This window comes from Morone saxatilis, unplaced genomic scaffold, assembly GCF_004916995.1.
Source record: "Morone saxatilis isolate NCDOM2014 unplaced genomic scaffold, NCSU_SB_2.0 Contig5, whole genome shotgun sequence".
In the NCBI taxonomy this organism is placed as follows: domain Eukaryota; kingdom Metazoa; phylum Chordata; class Actinopteri; family Moronidae; genus Morone; species Morone saxatilis.
This window is the reverse complement of record NW_023340095.1, coordinates 25576904-25583881: the sequence shown is the minus strand read 5'-3', so window position 1 is coordinate 25583881 and position 6978 is coordinate 25576904.

Genomic DNA, 6978 nt, shown 5'->3' with positions numbered 1-6978 from the left:
ACCCCAAAAAAAAAGCTGTTGATAAAATATTAACAGGGCTGACATTTTCCCCACCAGGTTGGCCTGAAGGAAGAAAAAACAAGGATAGTAAACATCTTCCCATCAATTGAGCAGAGACCACCAACCTAGACGAAGGGTCTGTCCGAGGTTTCTGCTGTTAAAAGGCAGTTTTCCTTGCCCCCGTTCGCAAAGTCGCTCATGGTGTACTGTTGGGTCTCTGTAAATGTTATAAGGATTCGGTCTAGACTGCTCTTATTTGAAAAGTGTTCCTGAGATAGACTTCTGTTAATTGAATGGCGCTGAATTGGCGCTATACAAATAAAATTGAATTGAATTGAATTGAATTTTCTCTTCTCTTCTTTTCTGATCAGAAAAACACAGTATATATGGCGAAGAGTAGCTTTAGAGAGAAAGGCTTATTGTGTGTGTTGTTTTGGAGGTCAAATTTGTCTCAATTACATATCAATATGTAGACCACTTTCTTATAAGCTAAAAATAAATCTGATGGCTAACAACTTTTGGTTGTATATCCTATATATAGGGCCTATCAGAGGTTTAGGCTAGTAAGGCTTAAGTTAAAAAAAAGACAAAATGAACAATTTCACTTTTTATTTTTAACAAGACAGACAAAACCATTACATCATGAGGCAATTTGAATACACTGTAGGCACTCCAGACACTAACATGAATGTGAACAAGAACTGTAATACACACACAAAATAAAAAAGGAACAAACAAATAAAAAATATAAAATAAGATACATGTAACTAAAATACATACATTTATAACATAAAGATGAAAATAAACTAAACAGGACAGAACTAAATATTATTATATTTTTATATTTTGAGCTGGCTCCCACGTGTCCTCCCAGTCCTTGCCACTGCCAGGAAATGAAAGAGAAAACACATATTAACAGGAAATAAAGCTTAAAGGATGACCTTCATTCTGACATAATAACATTTTTTTTTTACAATTTGCTTATTAAACATGTCTTTCTTGTCATGCTATAACACATCTTAAAAGCAATTAAAGTATTTGTGTGCACTTATGCCGGTGTCAAACTAGACAATCTTTTTGTGTGTTCCAATGGTCACTGTGTCAAACGATTATAGAGCGATGGAATCGGGCCATGGGGGCTGAGAGACTTGACGGACTACAAGTTGGTCACCGGTCAATAACCGCCCACTGTACTCCGCGGCGTTCTCGCCAGGATCCTCTTTGTCGACTTCAACTCTGCTTTTAACACCATCCAAAGGAAACTACATCACCTCAACACTCCACCCATCCTGATCCATCTCCTGCACAACATCCTCTCAGACAGACGGCAAGGTGTTCGGGTTGGCACAACATCACCTGCACTCATCACCAAACTCGGAGCCCCTCAGGGCTGTGTGCTAAGCCCTTTCCTCTACACCCTGTACACCAATAACTGCACCAGCCCCTCTCCCACCACCACCTACCTCAAATACTCTGACGACACTGCCATCCTCACTCTCCTATCGGACAATAACTCTGTATTAGACTACCACAACACTGTCGCACATTTATCCCACTGGTGTAAACAAAACTTCCTCCATCTCAATGTAGCCAAAACAAAAGAAATAACATTAAATATTACATATCCACAGCACCCCATTCTCATCAACAACGAGCCAGTTAAAACAGTTGACAGCTTCAAATACCTCGGACTCCCATTAGACAATAAAGTCACTTTTGACCAGCACACAACGGACATTCAGAAAAGGAGCCAAAGACTGTATGTCATCCATAAACTTAAAGGACTCTATGTTTCCCCCCATCTCCTCCTACTGTTGTATCATAGTATTGTTTAACCCATCCTGCTCTACTGTTCCACCTGCTTCTTCAACATGCTTTCTGTTACAAACCGGGCCAAACTCACACGTGTCACAAACATAGCTGCCAAACTAATCGGTCTCCCCACACCCACACTGTCAGCGCTCAACCTCAAGGCAATCTCACGCATCGCATTTACAATAGCACAGGACACACCCACTCAACTGCCACTTCACCATTATGCCCTCTGGACGCAGGTACAGGTCCCTGTTGTGCAGGAGGGCTTGTTATGGCAAAAGCCTGGCACCTGCAGCCATAGCAGCCCTTAACAAAACACCCAGATAATTCACTTCGGTATCACTCTGTCTATATCATCTGTCTGCATGTTATCTTGTTGTGTTTGTCCTGTCATTATCTGTATTGTGATGTGAAAAAGAATTTCCCCTTGGGGACAATAAAGTCTAAAGTAACATGCGTCCAATGTTTATATACTGTATGTGCTCGGCCTTGTCTCTTCCGGCAGAGCGGTCTCAGCTGTGTTCCTATTGCTCACTGTCATGGATGCAACTTAAGCAGTTGTGGGAGGAAAATAAGAAATATAACATCTGATTTTTCCCTCAGAATGTTGTGACGCGTCTTAGACGCTGCTTCGGTTGTCGTCAATTATGTCACACAACAATCAATTGTACTCAGCCAAAAAAGTGTATTTAAAATGGAAGGATATCTGCTGTAGCACTGTATAAATACCTTTTCCCCCGTCCAACACATCTGTTTGTTGTAATTTAGGAAGAACTTACCATTTAGAGCATGGTTGCCACCTCACTTTGACCTCTTATCTTCCCTGAAAGGCATGACATTTGAAAAAAAAGATGAAGAACTAACATAAAGTAGTTATGAGGGAAACTTGCATTTCTGATAGACAGTTCTTAAATATATCTGTACTATGAAATTGCTTAATATATTTAATAATTCATCCATTTCCAAAAACTACCTATGACAGCAAAGCTGAAAAAACACGCCCAACGGTGTTGGTGGAGACAGCTGCATAGATTAACATGAGAGTGTTTGTGTTACAGCTAAAACTACAACCAGCTACGAGAAACCCTGCACTCTGCATGCTCTGCTTCTGCTTATAATCACAGGGGGGCAGCCCCGCTGTAAAATTAATATTGGGGAAACTGGTAGAATCAACTGATTGTTGCACTTTCTCATTATTATTTCAGCCTGAAAGCCTGCTGATTCTGTAACCTGTATGTCAGACGTGACATTTTGTAATTTTTCACCCAAATCTTGTGCCCTAAAATCTTTCAATTGTCCCCTTGGAAATTACTCAGGACGTACCACTTTACACCTACATTTGACTATGCGTATGATTTAGTCTCAGAGGTAGTACTAGCCATTATGGTACAACACGTGTTAAAGTGGACCTCTTAAGATTCTCCGTCTTTTCTGACCCATGAATGACATTAAAAAGACCTGAACATGAGTGGAATAGGTAATCTTTCAATTATTTCTATTCTTTCAAGCCTTGTCTTATTGCTGAGTGTCTGTCCATCTGGTGCAACCGATCCCAGGACAGAAAGGCTCTGCAGTGGGCAATAAAACTTTCCAGAACGTCATAGGACATAACCATCTACAGACCATCAGTGTTATCAGTGAAGTGAGATGTCTGCACAGAGCCCAAAGGATGCCAAAAGACACTAGCCACAGAGTGTTCATACTGCTGACATTTGGAAGAAGATACACAAATACTTGCTGCTGTACCACCAGAGTACAGAGCAGATTCTCTCGTTACACAGGGAGAATCCTCAATCCATCCTCAACACTACACTAGGGGTGACCGCAAATAATCAAATATTCTACAATTCAGTAAAATAGTCACACAAATATGGGAATGATACATTACCTATTGTGGTATATACTCCTGTTAATATTATTGTTAATAAAACTCTTTTAATCAATCTCCTTAAGTGACCTACACATCAGAACTTTGAGATCCGCTAACCAGTGTGTAGGGCGCAGCTAACAGCACAGCTGAGCCGGAGTGCAGGTATACGTCATCAAAAGTTTAGATGTGGGGGTAGAGGGTTCGAGTCGGAGTGCCACAACAAGGGTAGCAGTGTTTATAACCTATTGTGGTTTATAACCACATTACCTTGTGTCATCACAGCGCACATAATCTGTACCAGGGGCACTCCTTGGTTTCCAGCCGCCCGACAGTGCTTTGACCTGATGCCTTGTCCATCAACACCTTCCCCAAGCTGCTTTCTAGAGTGGATCATGACACAGCACTGCCGACAGCTGGAGTCACAAGCCGCCCTCTCCATATAAAAACAATTGGACAGCCAGCACATTATCAGGAGTATTACCGCTGATCATGTGTAGAGGCCTTGATTGTGCGATTAAAAATCGTCATGATTTGACAATCAGTTGACTATAGGAAAGACGTGACGAATCAGATTCGACTAGGTAAATTCTTACTCGGGGACAGCCCTTCACTACACCATTTTTTTTGGTCTTTTGAAACATCAAAGGCCTACAATTTGCGTTTTCTAATATAATCCTCATATAACACTATGTTGTAGAATGAACAATAAATTTATTGTGAACCTTAAATGTTTTTCCATTGTATTTTACCAGAAAACCAAGAGGAAGAAAGGAGAACATACTTACGTTTGCAACTCTTTGGTCAACGATCTCTTCAAAAAAGAACACCTTCTGGGTCCTGTGTTTTCTGCATTCTAAAGAAAGAAAGTAAAAAAATACAAAACAAATTAGAAACCCAAGTATTAAGAGTTCTAAAGCAGCAACTCTAACAATTTGATTTTAAATCAGGGTAGTTCACTTCTACCAGTTAAATGGCTTAAAATAAACCTACATGTTATATGTGTCAACTAATGTGGTGTGTAAAAAAAAAAAAAAAAAAATATTATATATATATAATAATATATTATATATTGTATGAATAGTAAAACATTTCAATAACATCATACAAATATTCCAATTTAAGTTGATTTTGTTTGTGCATTTGTTTGGACATTATTAGGCATGAAGACAGAGTTAAATTCTAACCTTATAGAGGAGATTGGAGGATTGGGCTGGGAGGCGTCGGAGAGGATGGCCGAAGGTTGGGTGGGGGAGAGGCGGCTAGGAGCAGTGAGGTCTGGGGGGGAGAGGCGCTGGAGTGAGAGGAGGAGGAGGAGAGAGTTAGCGGCGAGGGAGGCAGCGAGGAGGTGAAAGGTTGGGGGGGGAGGCGGCCGAGTGAGAGGATGTTGGGGAGAAGAGGCTCGAGGAGGAGGGGGTGAGGGACGAGAGAGGAGGTTAAATCTGGGAGGGAGGTGAAACAGGTTACCAGGTGAAAGAACAAATTCTTCTTCCGTTCCTGGTCCTGGTCCTGGTCCTGGTCCTGGTCCTGGTCCTGGTCCTGGTCCTGGTCCTGGTCCTGGTCCTGGTTCTGGTCCTGGTCCTGGTCCTGGTCCTGGTCCTTGTCCTGGTCCTGGTTATTAATTAGTTTGAAGACTTTAGGGCTACAGCAGAGGATTTACTCTCTTAAAAGCTCAGATAGATGGGGTGGTAGATGAGGTTTCAATGCTGTAATGGGCTAGATGTAACAATTATATTTTAGGGATTGGCACGTTGAGTGAATTCCAAATTTCGAGTCAAGTCATCAATGCAAATAAAAATGGTAGAAAGTAAAATGTAAAAGGAAAGTTTAAAATGAGAGCGTTTCTGTTGGTCTAGACTAGACATCTAGACAGGGGGTTTTTGAAATCAAAACAACATGTGAGGCTGGTGGACAGACATTTGAGCTCATTTTGAACTACGATGATCTTACTTATCAGGAGGTGCTCATAAAGCATCCCCATTTTTTTCAGTATGTTGCGCACAACTCCATCTGCCGAGATGTGGTGGATCATGTCAGCATGAATGTCCCCCTTACGGCCACAATGTCCAACAAAAAGCAGTGGGCAGTAGCCGAGAGCATTTAGTTTAGAAACCTGCAAGATATAGGGTGAAGAAAAAGTATATGGAATTACACAGTGACTTGACAAATAAGTATAACAGGAGTTTAAGCACAGTGTTTCCCCTACCATTGGCTTGGGGGTGCTAGCCTACTTCACAGCAACCTGAAAGTATAATCTATAATCTAGGACATTTTTAATAATGGAAATAAACGAATCAATATGGGCCTACATAGCTTGTGAGTAATACACAGTATAAGCTATAGGCTAAGACATCAGGCATCTTCCTGCAAAGATGTAAGCCAACTTCGCCATCACTACTACTACAATGCCCCACCCCATTTACATAATGATCATTATGTACATGTGTAAGAGGCCAAACCCCTTGTTACATTGAAGGGATTAAAACTCACAGATATCTGGGCAGACTTCAAGGTCCGGTGTTTGTTCTTGTTGGCCTTAACAGCCGACGCCCAACTATCTAGATCTGGAGCGCTCTGCTGAAGAGGGCAGATGCAGCTTGAACAAGTCTTCCTCTTCAGGGAATTTGGGGCCTGGCAGGAAGGGCACGGCCTTGTTTTGGGCTTTGTCATTCTGCAAATGATAGTGAAATGTTTGCTGTCAGTTCATTACAGTATCAAATACATAAATATGGTACGTTGTTTCATTCATATATATTGGTCCTATTGCAATTGGAGTGATAGAAGCTATAATATGCAATCAATACTTGTCATAGTAAAGTTCCACTGGTTAAAATGTGTTTATTTTATTTATGCACATTGCAAATATACATTCAAAGACAAATGGCAATTAGGTTATGTATCCCATCTGGATGTAGTGTAAGGGCTGCCAGTGGGAGGGCAACAATGACCGTATAATTAGTCAAATGTCTGTCAGGATTAGCCTATCCTAGTGTATGGACTTTTTTAAAAATTAAAATGAAATGGCAAATATAACAAAACTAATAAAGTTGTGTATGAAATGTCATAAATGTGTAAAATTAATACTTTTTGAGAGTTATTTCCAATTCAATTAAAGGCTACTTTGGGCAACAACAGGGCTACTAGCCTACATTTTACTAGCAATAGTAGCACTAGTAGTAACCTAGCTAGCCTTTTTATATGAACACACTTTGCAAAAAAAAAAAAAAAAACCTACATGGCTGAACACTGTTGAGGCTCACTTTAATGCAGGTCTGACCACATTTAGGTAATAGATC